This window comes from Orbicella faveolata, unplaced genomic scaffold (genome assembly GCF_042242905.1).
Source record: "Orbicella faveolata isolate gen_17 unplaced genomic scaffold, um_ofav_v1 contig_24, whole genome shotgun sequence".
In the NCBI taxonomy this organism is placed as follows: Eukaryota; Metazoa; Cnidaria; class Anthozoa; order Scleractinia; family Merulinidae; genus Orbicella; species Orbicella faveolata.
Window position 1 is genome coordinate 8,224,947 of NW_028301552.1, and position 19,582 is coordinate 8,244,528.

The 19,582-nt window shown below is 37.6% G+C and overlaps 2 protein-coding genes and 1 pseudogene across 4 annotated transcripts in view; 1 reads left to right on the plus strand and 2 right to left on the minus strand.

Annotated features, from left to right (window-relative positions):
- The window catches only part of LOC110055277 (uncharacterized), a gene marked incomplete at its 5' end in the record, with an annotated part of 59,627 nt that overhangs the window by 1,244 nt on the left and 38,801 nt on the right, over positions 1 to 19,582 (minus strand). The gene's annotated exons all lie outside the window — the stretch shown is intronic.
- The window catches only part of LOC149110238 (uncharacterized), a 154,326-nt gene continuing 134,872 nt past the window's right edge, over positions 129 to 19,582 (plus strand). The window contains exon 1 of one of the 2 annotated variants that reach the window (XR_016208200.1): positions 129 to 161. The gene's annotated coding sequence lies outside the window, so the exon portion shown is untranslated. The remainder of the gene's footprint in view (positions 162 to 19,582) is intronic. The other variant, XM_089292933.1, reaches the window with a different exon arrangement.
- On the minus strand, positions 6,721 to 7,296 carry LOC149110239 (small ribosomal subunit protein bS16m-like; annotated as a pseudogene). The gene is made up of 3 exons (XR_016208203.1): positions 7,165 to 7,296; positions 6,935 to 7,004; positions 6,721 to 6,802 (listed from the first exon to the last, which is right to left on the minus strand). The product of XR_016208203.1 is annotated as a small ribosomal subunit protein bS16m-like (transcript).

Consider the following 19,582-nt stretch of genomic DNA (forward strand, 5'->3'; position numbering starts at 1 on the left):
TATGAGATGGTAAATAACCAACGAGGCCCGTAGGACCGAAATGGCTATAACCACTCTCATATCCAACAAGCGCTAATGGAATAATCGTTTTATTAAATTCGGTCCGCTTGCATACTTGGAAATTATAACCTATTTTTTTTTTTTTTTTTTTTTTTTTTTTAGTTGGAATTTAATTTCACAGAACGACCGGAAGTTGCTGTGGCAAAAACAACAACAGCAAGTGGGCAATCACATGACATGCACATCGTTTGAAAACTGAAGCCCAGTTCGGACGCCGAACTTAATTCGAATTTGGACCCACCCAAATTATCAAAAGTACACCTGTTGATTCAGACGTCGAACTTAATTCGCCGAACTTTATTTAGTTTAAACCAAATCACGTCAGCGATTTTCAGACAACGTGAAAACTGCTTGTAAAACACGTTATAATAATTTATGCTTTAGGTTCAGCACATGAAAAGTTCGACGTCTGAATCAAAGCCGTTCCAAAGCCGAAATTTCCCGCTGAGTTAGGCGGAAAGAACGGCTGGGCCGTTCCAAATTCAAATAGCCGTTCCTAATTGATTCAAACGCCGAACTTTTCATGTACTTAATTCAATATATTTGGTTCGACTCATGGAAAGTTCGGCGTCTGAACTGGGCCTTAGGCCCAGTTCAGACGCCGAACTTTTCATGAGCCGAGCTTAATTCGAATTTGGACCGACCCAAATTATCAAAAGCACGCCTGTTGATTCAGATGTCGAACTTAATTCACCGAACTTAATTTAATCTGAACCAAAACACGTCGAAACAGCGGTTTCCAGACAAGGTGTATGCAGTAGGTTCGGCACATGAAAAGTTCGACGTCTGAATCAAAGCCGTTCCAAAACCACAATTCCCAGCTGAGCTAGGCGGGAAGAACGGCTGAGCCGTTCCATATTCAAATAGCCGCTCTTGACTGATTCAAACACCGAATTTTTCATGTACTTAATTCAACGCATTAGGTTCGGCTCATGAAAAGTTCGGCGTCTGAACTGGGCCTTAGTTGAATAAAAAATTTGAAAGTGAAGCAAGCGAGTCTGCTGAACGAAAATTACAATCAAGTAGCATTCAAGAAACGTCTACCAAATGAAAGAGATGCAACCTAGGTCAGAAAGTTTGAAAATAGATCAAGTTTGAGTCATCGAGAGGAGCAATAATTGTGCACTTAAACCTTGCAATCGTAAAAATACTGCGGAAAATTTTGATCGCCATGTCACACAGACGTTGCGCCAAAATTGTTCTCGTCAAGACCTCTATCAGCGTTCCCTTGCTGCGAATACCTTGGCATTTCGAGCTGGCTGTGTGGAGCTGACTGCAGGCCAGTTTCAGAGTCAGGGACAGAAGCTATCTTAGCGTCGGATTCATCAGAATCTCCGAGGCCACCCTGATGGTTTTTCGTGGCTGGTGAAAAAAAAACAGGCTGACTTCTGTTTAGCTCAAAATACTCAACTCCCTTTGAGACAGGTTTTCCGCAAGGACAAAATTGTTGACGTTAAATGGCGTTAATTTTCTCCTCCTCGTCGGCCAAAGATAAAACTAGGTCGTCCTCGGTAGCTGAGTGTAGGAATTTTTGCTCTCGACAGGTCCGAGCTCACCAATGTCGAACAGTTTCTTCAACTGCTCATTGTAAATTGGTTTCTTATAGACTACGCCGGAAATGTTGCCTGTCTTCCTGAGGTCTTTTACAAATGCTCTAATACTTTATTTGCCTTAGTAAAAGCGGAGTCAGAGATAATAGAAAACGGTTTGTTGAGCGGCGGAGAGCGAAGGAAACGATCAATGCCGGCTGTTATGGATTTCATATCGATGAACTTTTGTAACAAGTGCCATCTCTCTTCCTCGCTGACGTATAAAAACTTCTTTTGACATTTCTTATATCGGTTTCGAAAATTTGGTGCCACCAGGACTAGCAAGCCATTCTGTAGCAGAAAGGTACACATTGTTGTTGTTACGTAACCTTCATAAATGCGTAAATCTCGATGGTCAAATTTGAAATGTTGCAACTTTTAAGGGTAAGTTAACGGATACGTACCGTTAAATAATCTCATCTCGAGCTTTGTGCCGTTTTTGTTGTTACTGGGAAGGCATTGTCCATAGCTTCGTGTCAGTATTTCTTCTGTAGAAAGCTCTTTTTTCATTCATTCTTTTTTTTTTTTTTTTTAACGAGACTTGGCTTCCCTCGAAAACTTTTATGCCGAGCGACATTTGCCGCATTCATTTTCATATAAGGTCAAACGCAGGTATGATGGCTGGTAACCGGCAGAACTGCATTATCCGGGGTTGAGAATTTAATAAAGACAAATAATCATACCTACAGGAACACAACTTATAGCACAGCAATAAGATTTCGCTTCCCTTACCATGAAATATATCAATAATTTCGATGGCATCGAAAATGGCGGAGGCGCTGACTAGGGTCACATGTTTATCTAAGGCACATATTTCTTTTTTTTCTCTCTTTCTTTTTTTTTTTTTAGTAAAGTACTGTCATGGTTCAAAATAAAGATGTGGGTGTCAGTAAGATTATTTTGAGTTCTTCTTCCTACTGTAGTCCAGAATTGTTTGCCCAAAATTGCTAGTCAATTGCGCTTGTTAAGTTTTTAGTACGAAGTAAGTAGGACAGAAGACTATTATATTGGAATTCGAAAATAGCGAAAGGAACTTCAAGCAAGCAAAATACTAGTTCCTGATCGAAAACGTGGCCTCCAGATGTCAACATTATGGTCAGTTGGACCATAGTATGACGACGTAATAAAAGACCGTAACATAAATCTGTTAAGAGTGAATGCCTATAAAAATGGACCTAAATCGCCTATCAATGGCACAGGTCGAAAAATTGATTTCGCTTGTATTTTGTCCATAGATAGGTCCTAGTAATAATAGAAACGGACCATAGTTAGTTTCTGCTAATACAGCTTTCTTTGGTAGAAATACGTCAAAAACGATTTCGACCCGACTGGGCTCAAAATCTACTTCCGGTTTTGCTGAATTTTCCGAATATTTGATTGCTTCGCGCTCCGCAGAACAACTACTTGAGAATCTTTCAATGGATTTTATATTCAGTTCAGGGCTTGGTAGTATGACTGAGCGAAAAATAAAATAAATCAAATTTAGTTTTGAGCCCGAAAAGAGGTAAAACTGAAACGCAAAATTTTACAGTATGTCGCAAGAGAATTATTGCTTAAAAACATCGCCATATTTTTCTATGGGTTATAACTTTAAATACCATAAAAACACTTTCTACGGGTTAAATATACACCCACCTGTTAGGATATCAAAAAATATCTCTGGGCAAATGGTTTCAAGTCGCCCGCCTTGGCCTGTGTTTCTCATAGATTTTGCCCAAAATCCGCCGTTGGAATGTAAGCAATTGCGTGACGCGGATAGCCACTCTCGAGTAAAATATTCGTTTCCAGCAATCCGATGAAAGCATTTTTTGAAACGTTGTGTGGATAAAATAATGGAAAATGTTTTTTTTTTGTTGTTTTTTTGTTTTTGTTTTCTTTTGTTTAACTTAGTATAAATATATATGTTTTTTCATTTGCATTGCGACACCCACGACATCCATGATAAAGAACGTTACTACAGTACTCCGGGAAATGATTTTAACACTTGTTTATTTTATTGATTTCACTGATAACTTACAACACAGTAGCAGTTTCAGAGATACACTTAACCAATCCTCTATGATTTATGGCAACTGAATCATTGACTGACAAATAAAGTCAAGTGGAAACACCATAATTTCTATAGACTACTAACTGCGTGACGGCATCTCAGCTCTTCTAGCTGTGTAGAAAATTTGTACCTACACAATATGCTCAAACTCAGCTAGAAAACCCGGAATTTCTTGAATTGAATTAGCCGAGGAAGAAATTGCGTTTAAGTTTCAATCATACTGGGAAAAAAATCCATCTTTTCTACTTTGGTTGTTTGATCAATTAACTGAAATTTGCAGATCAAAACACTGGTAGACAAATAAACATTACAGTGGTCGATCTAGGACTAGGTTTACAATAAAGGAGTTCCCGAATTCATCAATTTTAGAGTATTCGGATTAGTAGGGGTTTACAGTGAAAGGATATTCGGATTCTTAATCGTTTATACACGACGATAACTCCGGGAACATTCATGATGGAATGGTTAACAAGCAGTTTGTTGCCTCGACAACGAGAAACAAAATGCCTCCGAAAATAAGGCTAGGGGTAGGTTGAGACAGTCTGAAGTTTTCTTTCAACTCGCTGACCACGGTACTGTTGTCCATCATGCCAGGTTCCTCCAGGTATTTACTTAGGGTTTAGGGTCCAAAACCGTCGAGGTCTTCGATCGTGCCATCGTCGTCATCCGCGCAGTAAAGTATAAATTGGGCACGGTTTCTGAGGAGTATGGCATTACCCATTATAAAAGTGATCACCTACACCTGAAACAGCACGAGGTAATCACCCAGCGACCGCCATCAAATGGCCATCAATGCGCCTACGACTCGACTACGACTGGATCATGTAATCCGCCATTTTCGTTCCACCGCAAACTCAAAAGATCACAGGCGGAAAAATATCTGGATTCGAGAGAAAATCGTTCACACGACAAAACTCTCCGGATTCAAAAGTTTTCGGATTCAAAGTTCCCACTTTAAATTCCGGATTCAAAATCTCCGGAGACACGACCAAACCGGAGGGTTTTTATTTCGGTTTCGTCCACTTTTGTGTAAATGGCAAAATCAATCCAGCACTAAAACATTCTGGATTCATCACGAATCCGGAACAATTTCCTCTAGTGTAAACCTGCAATCCTGGCCATAAGTTGTTGGGACACCTCCCATTTTTGCGCGCTGAAACCCACGATTTCAACTACGTCCTTAACGTTTTAGAACAAAAGATGAATGGAAGCAAGTACAATTGACCCCCCCCCCCCCTCTCCCCTAGCAATGTTGCATGAAAATGAAGCTATTCTGAAGACTAGATTGGATGTGGGAAAAAAGGAAAAAGGGACAATAGAAAGTGGTTAGACAGTTGTGTTGGAACCAAACGCGATTGCTGAAAAATCGCTATTATTGGAATAAGACGTGAATATCTATCTTATCGTCTCTTTAGTTCGAGAATACTGTTCTAGGAGGCGAACAACTCTTGAAACGAGGCTATTCTGAGGCTATTGTCAAGGATTTTTTTTCTTCAAGATTTTTATCAACATTGACAGGGGGAGGGGGTAGGCGGGCTTGCGCGGTTTTGGTCTTAAGAGAGGCTGCCTGTGAAGTCATCTGCCGTAACTGTCCCAACACTTTTGACCAGGATTGTAGTCTTAAATGAACAGCGAACATCCATCTTGTTTTGTTCGCGGAAGTCGGTCACAGAGGAGCGAATTTCAATGAAATATATATATAATTTGATTAAGCAATTAGCCAAAAATAGGTTGGCCGCCAAAACAGTTTAGGGTTTAGCCTAACTTTAACCTTAAGTTTTAAGACTGAAGGAAAAAAGGAAAAAGCACTGAGCATTTCAGTTGTTTGAAACAGAAACATTCGCGCACAATGAACTATGTATAGTACGTGGGTAACCAGGAAAGCAATCCGTCCAGCACAGTAATTGTTCAAATTAACAGCTTACCGAGACACTCGCACTGTCGATGCCTCTTATTTATGACTTTTAGGATTTGTTTACCTTACTTTTTCCGACTTTTTAGCAGGAGAAAAAGCACTAAATGTGCTGGCACAAATAAAAAGGTTTAACCGAAAATCGATCCGTCGAAATCAACAAATGCAAATTTAATCACTGTAGCGTTCCTTCAGATCACGTGAGGCTACAAACCAACAATATCAACTTTTCATTACGCTTAACAAATGAACTTAGAACGATTTTCTTTCTAGAACTCGTTCTTGTAATTAAAATGATCAGAGAAAGAACGACAGCCTAAAACGACATAGCAGTAACACCCGAACTCCGAGTAAATTGCTTTTAATTGGCGTTTTTAATTAACGAAATTTCCAAAGCGATGACTTTCAAAATATAAAAGTTAAAAGTGGTCCATTATGTTTTTCTTTTTTCACCCAAATGTTCTAAGATAGCCATCTGCGGTTTGTTGGAAACGAATTATGTATTCAGGGTGACCGCCAGAGTCACGCAATCGTTTACATTCTCACGGCGTTTCAGGGAAAAATTCATGAGAAGCACAGGCCAAGGCGGGCGACTTGAAACCATTTGCCCAGAGATATTTTTTGATTTTCAAACAGGTGGGTGTACAGTTAACCCGTATAAAGTGTTTTTATGGCATTTAAAGTTATAGCCCATAGAAAAATATGGCGATATTTTAGTGCTATAATTCGTTTGAAACACATCGTAATATTTTCCGTTCGTGTTCGATCGCGTTTCAGGCTGAAACGAAGCCTCGATTTATTTTATTTTTCGCTCAGTCATACCATGAAGACCTGAGCTGAATGTAAAGACCATTGAAAGATTCTCAAGTAGCTGTTCTGCGGAGCGCGAAGCAAACAAATATTCGGAAAATTCAGCAAAACCGGAAGTAGATTTTGAGCCTAATCAGAAAAAAAATCGTTTTTCGCAAATTTCTCCCCAAAAAAGCTGCATTAGCAGAAACTAACTATGGTCCGTTTGTTTACTAGCTAGGGCCAATCTGTGGGCAAAAAATGAGCAAAATCGATTTTTCGACTTGTGCCGTTGTTTGGTCCATAATTATGGGCACTGGCTCTTAAAGCTGCTCTCAACTTACCATTCCTAGTAAAATAGCCACCGGTTTTGAAGGTCTTGCTCCTACCGATAACCAATATCTGAAACAATTCACAAGTAATTCTTATATCTGATCTCACGACATATCGCAGTTCATAACTTATAACTGATAACTTATAACTTAAACTTATAACTGCCTTATGAAACATAATTCAGGTGACTTCTCAACTTACTTTATTCTATCCATGTTTAAGCTTGCCAGCTTTTCATTTCTGGTGTTAGGTATTGATCGAAAGTCCCCACCTAGATGAATCGATAGATAGATTTTTGTTTCGTTAATACTCTAGTCTCGTCTTGAACTTTTACATACAGTAACATGTACAGGTCATGCACATGTGACTGTTTACACCGCATCCCAAAACAAAGCTAATAAGTTATAACCGTGGATATAAGTATTCCTCACCTGCTCCAGATATCCATAGTTTCGAGGCCTTTTTCTGTTGGTTGCCACGATGAAAAAGAAAGGCCTATTCTTGCAGCCATAGAGGGCAAAACGTAAAGTAACTATTGGAGGCTTCATGGTCGAAATAGCCTTTCAGCTAAAACGGTCAGGCGTTTCAAGCGAAAAATCGCTCAGGAGCTGGTGACTAGAACCCAGACTTCTAATGGCCAACGAACAATATGGCGGCAGAATGCAGACAGAGTAGCCATTAATTGTAAGAATGACTGCGAGCCTTTTGATAATAAACCGCTGACCATACCCAACACTGCTGATAATACCTAGTTCACCCATTGTTTCTGTTCATTCCCATTATTTACCTTCATTTAGCCTCATCCACGATCATTCATACACCCTCATTCACGTTCCGTCACTTGCATTCACCCTTATTCACGTTCATTCACCCTCATGTACCTTCATACACCCTCATTCACGTTCAGTCACTTGCATTCACCCTTATTCACATTCATTCACCCTCATTCACCTTCATTCACCCTCGTTCACCATCATTCACCCTCATTCACCCTAATTCACCTTCATTCACCCTCATACACCCGCATTAACCTTCGTTCACCTTCAGTTCATACACCATCATTCATCCTCATTCATCTTCATACAATATCATTGACCCTCATTGACCCTCATTGACCCTCATTCACCTTCATACACCTTCATTCACCTTCATACACCTCCATTCACCGTCATACACCTCCATTCACCTATCTACACCTCTATTCATCTTCATACACTTTCATACACCATTATTCACCTTCATACACCATCATTCACCCTCATTCACCTTCATTCACCCTCATTCACCATCATTCACCATCATTCACTCTCATTCACCTTCATTCACCATCATTCATCCTCATTCACCTTTATTCACCCTCATTCACCTTCATACACCAACATTTACGTTCATTCACCTTCATACACCTTCATTCACCCCCACTCACCCTCATCCATCTTCATACACCTTTATACACCATCATTCACCTTCATTTACCTTCATACACCATCATTCACCCTCATTCATCCTCAATCACCTTAATTCACCATCATTCACCTTCATACTCCATCACCCTCATTCACCTTCATTCACCCTCATTCACCATCACTCACCCTCATTCACCTTTATTTACCATCATTCACAATTATTCACCCTCTTGCACCTTCCTACACCACTATTCACCCTCGTTCACCTTCGTACACCTTCATTCACCATCATTCAACCTTATTCACCCTCATGCACCTTCATACCCCATTATTCCCCCTCATTCACTTTCATTTACCATCATTCACCTTCATACACCTTCATTCACCATCATTCACCCTCATGCACTTCCATACACCCTCATTCATCTTAATTCACCCCCATTCGCCTTCATACACCCTCATGCACCATCATTCACTCTCATTCACCGTCATTCACCTTCATACACCATCATTCACCCTCATTCACCTTCATTCACCCTCATTCACCATCATTCACCCTCATTCACTCTCAAGTACATTAATGCAAAGAATGTTGTAATACATTTGCAAACTTCTGTAACGTTTACACTGTAGCCCAAGAGAATTACATGCAGTGGGAATGTTTTATGAGAACTACATATTGAGCTAAGTCACCCAGCCCTGTAAGAAGGCCAGCTGTACCGCGAACAAATGCACTTATGTCCAGGATTGAGTGTACTTACAAAATTAATAATATACATGAAAAAATTAAACGATTCTGATTGGCTGAGAGCAGTGCCGTTCAAGTGTAACACGAGTGCAAAAAGTGTAACATCAGTGCAAAAAGTGTAACACCAGTGCAAATTACGCATCGTGATTTTGGATCATGCTTGACTGAACGACAATAGAATTGTTGTTTACAGTCTATCGAACTTTATCTCTGGCAATCTTTGTTAACCTTTCCTTTGTGTACTTTTGCAGTCAAAAAGCTGGTTCACCGCATCAAATGGACAGGATAAACCTTCAGATACGGAAGGTACAGGAAACCTGAAAAATAACAGTTTAATAAGATAGAAAAACACCAAAGACATAATGATAAACAATAAAGGAACAAGGATGGCTAAGGATGGAGAAGATTAACACGGATTGCAAACGACGAATTTGAAAAATTGAGGCTAAACTTTTCAATTTGCGCAAACCGTGACTGAGCTCCTTTAAATAAGCTTAAATTTGGCTATTTCCGTAAAAAAAAATCACGAGAAATTATGAGAACTAAAGAAAATGTTAAAAAGAAACCGAACAAATGGCAAGATTTAAATTCTACAAAGAAACTAAATTCTAGATATAGAAGCGCTAAATTAAAATACCGTAGTGCAGCACGTTCTTTCCAGCGAACTTCGTCCGCAGGAATTTTTACGCTCAAAATTAAAAATGTTAGTTGTATCGACGGTTAGATCTTCATGCGATTGCGTAAGCTTATTCATTGTCAGAGTAAAGTTTTTCTTCCAAAGATAATTTCCAAAGACGTGAAAAAGAGGTAAGAAAATTGAGTATGCGTCATAATTTTGCGCGCGCATAAATTTCGTCATTATTAAAGTTGAATTATGACGCAACTGTAATTATTTAGCTGGACCAAAAGTACGTTTTACGACGCTTCACCGCGGTGTTCTTGTCTATGGGATTTTCGACAGTTAGAGGCCAATTTCGATCTATTAAATGTCTTACTTAGCTCCGAGGCTTAGGAGAATAAAACAAAAGACACCGCCTCGGGTCTAATTGATGAATAATTAACTTCTTTTTTTAATTTTCCGTTAAGCCTCGCGGAGCCAAGTTACAATTTTAATATATCAAAATTGGCCTATTAACTACAAACATAACATATTCGGATCAAAATTCCTTTCACGTGCGTGTTTTTCTCCCAAGTTGCTCATTTTTCACAATTCAAAGCACACAATCTTAACGTGGGATGCATTTCTTTTGTTCAAAGCATATTTCTCGTGGCTGTAATGAATTTTAATGTGGGTATATATAAAGAAGTGTAGAATGACACACCCATTTTAGCGTCGGTCGCCGTTGCATTGAAGGCAAGGGCGAAGACATCTTAGTCGCTGTGCTCCCTTCAGGCAAGTCCATATTTTCTTTATTTATCGCCGTTGAATTGAAGGCAAGGGCGAAAACATCTTAGTCGATGTGCTTCCTTCAGGTAAGTCTACATTTTCTATAGCTAGTTACGTGTCCTAGCTGTTTCCCCCGTCTTTCAATTTGATCATTTAATGGTATAATAAAACTTTCCTCAATGCTCTGAAAGCTTCGAGGGGCATGTGTTTTTCCTTGACACCGAAGATTGCATTTAGGCGAAGTTGAAAAACCGAATACCAAACATTTCTCTTGTGGGTAACTGAATGATTATTTTTAATAAAATGTTTGTTTACAGCTTGATAATCTACTTGGTTTGCCGTTTGACTTTGTCATTCGCAATTTGTTTCGTCACCTCGGAGCGCTACCATGTACACTCTTTTTAACTGTTATAAAAAGAGAAAATTCCAACCGCCTTTGCCTTTGCTCTGATACGAAGAGAACAGTTATGTAGTTATATCAAAACCTATAACTAATCTTCAGTTCGTTCCCACTGCAGTGCACCACTTTGTTGGTAGTCGTTTAAAAGTGTTATTCCACATTTTGAGGGAGTTTTGTTACGTGCAAGGCCGATAGACGTCCGTTAACTGATACTGATACTCATTCAAGTCAGTTTTGCTAGAGTCAACACGCGAAAAACTTAACCATGACTTTCCTGTTTTTTCACAAGGATTGACCAGAGGCAGTAATGTTGTATCCAAAGGAATTGAATTGGAGTGACAGGCGTCATTCACCAATTCAAATGAAGTGTAGCACGACCAGCTATGGACTCCTGGCAAGTTTCATGTTGACGACAACTCCGTTGAAGTTCAGATAAGTGAATCACAGTTGTCGCTAGATTTCATTTAATATAATCCTTTGAAGTTTTGCAGCTAAGTCCAGTTTAGGGGCATTCAGACGTGATATTAGAACCGGTTTGCAATTTAATAAAGAATGTGACCGATTTCAAAATGAGTGCATGTCGCTGGTAATTTTGTATGCCTTGCTGCTGAATGTTTCGTAATTTTAATGGACGAGTCTCGTGTTTGGACGTATTTTTGCTTAAAATTAACCCACAGACAAAAGTGACACGTATTTATTTATTTCGTACCATAAAGTTAAAACATTTTTCATTTATCTTACAAATACAGGAAATCGTGTACCGAGTCTAAGATCTTACGATTTGGTGGCACTAAAGCTTTACTGTTTTTTTTTTTTTTTTTTTTTTTTTTTTTTGACATAATCCATTCGCAGAATGCTTCAGTTTATCGTCCTGCGATCATGTTTTTCTGTTTAAAAAAAGATTTTTTTGAAATCCATAGCAAGAATCTAAGAACTTATAACTTATTGACTACACTGGCAAATTCGTTTATTAATTCTAAAAAAAAAATAAATCTGAGCTGAGGCTAACTGACGAGCCTATAGGCGTAGTTCAATGAGGAAAATGAGCAAAAAATAGCAAAATTCTCAGCGCAGGAAAAGATTTGCAAGCTCGTTAGGCTAGCTATATTGTTATTTGTTCGCCAACACGAGAGCAATTGGCTTTTGAAACAAAGAGCTCTTTGGTTGTACAAAAATTGAATTCAAAACAATTGACGTCAATGTCTGCAAGCAGTGAATATTGCTCTTTATCTCTGATCCGTTGACAGAAAAACTTATTGCCAGAATGTTGTCATGGAAATCAAACGCAGATGAATCCGATGGATTGACCACACACTTCCCATGGTTGCCTAGAGATGGACACCAACTGGCAACAGCAAACCTGGTCGGCCAAAAACCACCTGGCGCCTGCCATGAGCTCAATGAGGAACAACATATCGTACAAAATAGAGATGTAGATGGATTCTGGCTGCCTTGTGTCCCACAGAGAACGAAGAGGATTAATTTAAAAAGTAAGTAAATCAGCCTTACAGCATATCTTTTATCGTAAATGGCCGCTGTCCTTCATTATCAACTCATTCTTACGCTACCAAGTTGAATAGAAATACATGAAAGATGAAGCGTTGTTCCAAATCGATTGTTTTAATTTGTGACGGCCATTTATTATAGTTCAACTTTCTGACCACAACATGCGAACAAGTTTTTGGGTGAGCAAGTTATCTGTCCATGAAATAATCATAAGTAAACCTAGGTGTTTAAATAACTAAAGTTGCTGCCGTTTGCTCTGCTATCTCCAGGATGACCAAAGATGTGTTGAAGGACAGTTCACGAGTTTCTGGATTTATTCATCAACCTTAATTAATTGAATTTCAGCAACGTTGACTGAATTTTGGATGGCAGTGTGCAGAGCTTCACTTCTGGCGTACGATCGATGACTATTAGAAAAACATCTCAGCTCAGATAAGTAGAAAATGGTTTTCCTATCTTTACACTCCAAGAGTGTTAAAAATCTTGATTCTGATTGTAAAATTGATAGATTTTCAAGTTTTGTACCATTGCTGCATATAAGCGTACGGTTGTCTTGTTGTCCAGAAAATGCCATAATTTATATCAGTACTATACACGTGCACTGTATTATGTTCGATAATAATTATTACAATGAGACTACCGTTTGTTTGGGAGGACAAACGCGTGGAGGACAAAAGCGTGGAGGATGGAGTTATTATGTGAAGGAAAATCTTGCACTTTTCATTTTACGTTCTTGGAATTTTAAGCGTCTGAAAACGTTTAGGTGAAGAGGAGAATACCACGACGTAAATATTCATAAAAAAGATTCTTTAATAATCATTAAATCCAATTTTAATAGCAAGCTTATATTATAACCAAGTTAGAAAGGATTGTCCTTGATTCTTAGAAGCGCGAACAGTACAACCCATCGTGGATTCCATGGGAATTCTATTTCATTTTTGAAGAAAATGCTCAAATTCGAAAACATATCAAAGCACTACTGTTTTCTGAAAATTTACATAGTTATCAACTGTATCTAACACTGCTGTAAATGTATTAGTTGACAAGGTAGTGTTGATTAAATATTCTTTTTTCTGTCTCTCTCGCTCCAGGCGGCTGATATATCACTGTTGACAGAAAGGGTGGCCATCTTGGATCGCAATGTACCGTTGGACTCTGGCACAAGTTGAGTATTGGAAACATCAAATCTCAGATAAGTACATTATTTCTACTCTCGTTAACTTTTGACAGTTGCAGCGAAAGAATTATGAAAATCTCAGAAACTGATAAACTAGAAAATATTGTCTTGATGAAGAACCAAATTCTTAGAACTAATATTAACAACAATATGAGAAAATCAGTAACGAGAATACACATTTTGAGCATGGGATGTACTTAAGAGTTACCACTTTGAAAAACTAAATTCTCAGAGTTAACATTTAAAACAATATGAGAAAACCAGTAATGAGAATATACATTTTGAGCATGGGATGTGTTAAAAGTTACCACTCAGTTTGTTATGCTGAAGGTCAACCTGAAACCATCGAATATTATTTCTCGTAATTCTTGTTTTTTTCAAGGCATTGATGAAGACCATAACCAAAAGTTGTGGAAATTGAGATAAGGGAAAAAAAAGTATTTTGCTAAATTGAGAACAATGGTGGTTTCTTTTTGAGAAAAATTTAAATGAAGAGGAAGGGGTAGTAAGTAATTAATACATGGCCGCAGCTTATCAATAAAATCATCTCGTGAATGCTCACTAGTTTTCCCATTAAGCCGAGATAAATGATACATCGAACTGTCGTTTTGCATGTATATATCCTTTGCATTTGAGTAGTATTCTCGAGAATAAAAAGTGAAGTATCTCATTTGAAAGATTTTAATCTTCCAGTTCGTCACTTCTCATACATTGCAAACTTCATGTAAGAGTACTGTTTGTACAGCCGTATAACTCTTGACGGTATCACAATGAGCCAAATTAAAAGTAAGATTGCTCTAAAAAGGACTTCTTCTGGTTTTTGTTTGTTTGTTTGTTTGTTTTTGTCGAGTAAAGAAGGATTTTAAATCTTGAAAAAAACCTTGGAAACGCACAGCTAGTCAGAGAGCCGGACTACAATAGATCGTTTTCACTGTCGTGCAATAGGAAAAAACAAGGAAATTTGATCTTATTGAAGATAAATAAAGAAGACTCCTCTCCAGGTTTTAGGTCTATGCGCCGTCCCAAACTTCAGTTATTTGCCTAAATGTTTTGCACAAATTTAAAGAGCTCAGTATGGTGCCGCCGTATTGGTGTACCTCCGTGGTACACCAATTGGTGAATCTTTGTTTACAATATTTGCCCCATAAGTGATACAGTTTCTGATGGAAATTCTGAATATTGAAAGGGCATAGCACGATCAACTGTGTCAAGGAATTTGAGCTCGATGTATTGAATAATGTTTGAGCGAAGCGGGTTTAAAAACTCAAAATTTAACAAAGAATGTAAATGCTCATTAGGGCGTTTGCCACCCAGAAATTTGGCGGTTTTTGAAGGCCAATTTCTCCTCGAATATTTCAGCCAAAGAGCCAAAAGTTTCACCAATTACTAAATTTCACAAGCTCTTTAAATTGTTGTAGTCAATTCGTGTCTAGCGTGATACCTTCTCCGTGCATAGTAGTATGTCAATGAGGAAAAATGTAAAAAAATGACCTCAGCAAAGATTCGCCAATATGGCAGCCAGAAAATAGTGTGACAATCTGGATCTTCTTGGTTATCTAGGCCATTGATTGCCTATTCTGCACAAACCAACATATGAACACTTAACTGCCACTTTTATTTCACGAAGGGCTAAAATCATGAGATAAGTATATATTTTTCGACAAACGCGATGTTCCGTACTGCCATAACTCTAAAATTCAAAATGCACTTGTTACCAAACGAAGGACACCATTGCGCTGAAATGCTGTCAAGGTGTATAATTTTCGCACCTCTTATGTCTGATGAGGATAGAAACTCTGGTGGTTCTTTACGTTTGGATTTAAACGCTTGATGACGTCACATGAAAACGTTCCACTGAATTGAGCATAGAATAATTAAAGTTGCCTTATTCAGATCTAATCATTAATTAGTTCTACAATAATAATTAAGACAAAATCCGAGAGGAAATCGAGCAATTTCAGTTTTTATTGGACAAAAAGCTCCATCCAGAGTAATTCTAAGTATCTTGCAGTCCTTTCTGCATTTTCTAAAAGGTTACGGTATAAATAGTTCCTTGAAAGAACACCGAAAACCATTTCCCATGGAAATGTGGGAAAATAAGTTTCAAAGTTTAGAGAAATTGTGCAAGCAAAGGTAAACCTTCATCATCAGTTTCATTTCACCAGTAATTTCAAGTATTTCATATGAACTTCAAAATCTGTTTCAGTCGACATTTGGTGTCGTTAGAAATAATTTCCTTTGAGAAGATGTTTAAAACAGTCGCACAGCCGTTTGCAATACGATGTGAATAATCTCGGTACAAAGTTTTTTTTCCACTTGTTACTCAAACGTCTTGTAGATTCCTTCTTAATTACTCGGAGGAAGATTATTGAATGAGCTTGGTGAGCAATTGTAAAAGGAGACCATGAAACAACTTTCATACCGTTACTGGAATTTGTTAACACAGGATTTGGCAATGTGACTTCTACCAGTACCAGAGTATACAAGCTTATTGAAGTGCCTTTGCAATTAATTCTCAACTTGTTTTTTTACTTGCATAATGTTTACATTAATGGCGCCCTGAGTAGTTTCTTTTTTCATCACGGCATGCTTATGGAAGCACGTAAGGATACTTTTTTGAATATTTTAACCGACCCACCCCTCCAAAAGAATGAAAAACGGCCAAAATATATAGGGAATTTCAGAATATATTTAGATGATTTCAGAATATATTTGCACATGGACCATTCAAAATCTGTGCAATGTCTTCTTTGGGGGGTTAAATCTTTCACGGACTCGTAGATAGATCAGAAAGAGAGAAAGTTTAAAAAAAAACTGCTATGACTTAATTTAGGTCTATGGGTTAAATTTCGCGGAGAAAACGTTTTTTCGCAATTTGTGATGAGTTCTCTTTCATCAAATTTTCTCTCATCAAATGTTCGTGATACAATGTTAACCGAAAACTGAAGTTCATTTAAAAATTTATCAAAGCAAAATTGTACTTATTAGAGTGTTTCATGTGAAAAAACGTTTTGAATGACATTCCAATGGGGGAAAGGAGCATTGCTGACTGGCCGTATTATCTATTGGACGAAACTTTGTGCTAAAATATTCAGAAAATACAAATTTTAAAGAAGACTCATGAATTATTATAACTGATCATAAAACGAAAATTGAAACTGTGTCAACACAACGATACTAAAGACATGATACAAGGTCAGCTAGACGTCGAACTGGAAATCCTTGAAAAAAACGCGGATGATATAATTAATAAATGGAATTTCTGTCGCTTATTTAAATCGACTTAAAAGATTCTACTTCTTGACTGGTTTTAAACTCACTACTTTGTTTTCAATTTCATTGGAAACTGCATGCGAAAACCTCTGTTTTTTATACATGAAAGAATGAATTTTGAGTTGTGGATAAGAAATGAAATAGTTAGCTTAAGCAACGACGATACCTACGCCAGGGACGACTCCTAGAAAGAAAAATGATATCTCTAATCTCGTAACAATCTGGATATCTGCTCCGTACCCCAATCAGTACTTAAAACTTGCTCAAACTAAATATGTAATGCCAGCGATCCATTCCAAAAAGAAATACAGAAAATTTGCCATCCCGACCTACGTTCTTCAAAATGCACAGAACCTGTTCATGTCACATTACGGCTACAAAATGCACAAAGACTTAAAACGCACGCACACAGCCATTGTTCTACTCAATAAACGTTTTGTTTGGTGACGTTTTCGTTGCTGTTTTATGTTCTTTTTTTTTTCTTCATTTGGGATTTTTTATTTCCACAATTACATCAATTACAATCCTTTTTTAACAATTAATTTACAGAAGAACGAATAAAGTTTGGTTTACAGGAGTTAACAATGACACCATATTGAATTAATTAAGAAAAAAGATTTTGTCAATTCTTATCTTCATACTTATTTAACTTAACGATTTTCCTTAATGATAGCGTTGTCTACTATAATTATTAGTTAAAATTGCTTCCTCAAAGATCTTCTATTATTCTTTAAACAATTTAGTTTTATTCGATTTGAAATGTGTTTTTCAGTTTCATATTTAATTACCTAAATTCTTATGAAGTGGCTCAAGGAAGGTAATGTTTCTCTACATCGACAAGTCCACAAGAGAGATTTTCCTAAAATTACTATCTAATTAAATAGATCCATCTCCTCCTCAAAAGACCCAACAATGACATTGGAATATGTAAGCGAGAGGCTTTTGCAAGTCTTGATTGTGCTCAAAACCTTTTTCATTTACCTCATGCCAAAAAGAATATGAAAAAGAACAACCGAACAAAATATGGGATATTGTTTCCGTTTGCTGATTACAGATGCAGTTGGGATTAGAAACGTATCCTATTTTACACAGGCGGTCATTAGTAAACAGAACAGAATTCAACACTTTGTACCGAAAGGAGCGTAGATACGATTCATTAGCAGCCCTCACTGGCAGAAGAAATGCATCTGAAACTTGCTTGTCATCAAGGCTAAATTCTTTCTTTAGCTTGACCCATTTACTTGCCTTTTCCAATTTTTGTTTTATAGGAAAACAATAGTCAAAGTCACATTAGCGTTTGCCTTTACTGTGCAACGCAATGTTAGAAGATTGGAAAAAAAATAAGCAATCATTATCAACACAATATTAAGATTGATAAATTTCTACGTGACTGAGACTGCCCTTCCGTCCAAAAAGTTTTCGTTGCCGTTGCCGTCGTGGTTTGCTTGAACTCCCTAATGTCCGGAAAGTTAGAACACACGGGTAACTGGGAGCGTAAGGCGGTGTTTCGTAAGACATTTCCGTAAATTCAAACTTATAGTCATATTACCTTTGTGGGATAACTGCTTGCAAATGATTTGTTTCTCCGCCTCTTTTAGCGTAATTCCGAGAGTAGTTAACGCAATTTTCCTGTGTTTATTTTTCTTTGGTGACATCAGACAATAAGTGTTTCTGATTTTCGTGAGTGGATAATTTCCAGCTAGAACTGATACGAAAAGTAAGTGTTCCATGAGTGGTGAATTCAATGTTTGGGCGTTAACAGGGTCTGAAGACAGATGTCAGCGAGGCATCAATTCTAATCCAAACCCGGTTGTTCACTGCATCACATGACTGAAAAAATGTATTATGGTTATGTTTGACAAAGGGAAATTGTGACAGGCGAGAGAGTTTACAAAACTGTTTGGCTACGTATATACCAGCCCAAAGGGAAATAAATAGAAAACTGACTCTTCGTATATCACTTGCACAAAAAAGTGACTTTACTCAGCTCGAAAGCTCATTTCAAGGGCACCGCTTTAAATATTGCAAATGAGCCAACGGATAATAAAGTTATAAAATTGACAGTGGATCAGCAATTAAATCTCTTGACTGAATTAAGACATTGCCAACGAGTCAGGTGATTAGAATAAATAGTAAATCAACTATGACATATTGTCTTGATGTCAAAATTTACAATATTTATTGCCAAATTTTCATCTTTCGCATACAAAAATCTACGAGAAAGAATGTTGCAACTAAGTATTGAATGTTTCATACTTTTAAGTGGAAAAAATATCAAACGTAAGATTTATTTTGCCAAATCGCTCGCATTGTGGGCTGAAATAGCGCCACAAAACACCAGCAACAGATTGTTTTCAGTCGTGTGTCGTGACGAAAGCTGACTCTATGCATTGTTAAAGAGGAGGCTAGGTAGAAGAAATGTACAATTTACCATCTCTTTGCGGCGTTCTTATTGGAAAAGGTCAGAGAAAAGAATTGGATTTACGTGTTTGAAAACTTTGTTTAAGTTCAATCTTGACACCATGCAAAATTGCGGTACATATTCAAGAAGGGAAATCGATGCTCCCAGAATAACCATTACGTTTGATTTAGGAATTCTGGCTTTATAAATTACCCACAGACAGGTTGTAAGAACTGTTCTTGTGGCATATTGTGTAGATTTCATCTCGATACAGTCGCATTAAAGAGCATTAAATGAAGCGGCTGCAATTTGTGGCAGCTCGACTTAGCATGTTTTTTTTAAAAAACTAAATCAGTGACGACTAAGATGTTCAACGACAAAATAGGAAAAAAATTCCAAAGTAATACCAGGAGTGCGAATTTAATTCCTTACATGGTACAGTCACATGAAAAATGATAAGGAGAAACAGTACTTTTGTTTTAAGCGTCCTGTACAAAAAGAGTTAAGGTTGTGAAGTTCTTAACCAGTGATTTGTAGAAGAAAAAGTGAGA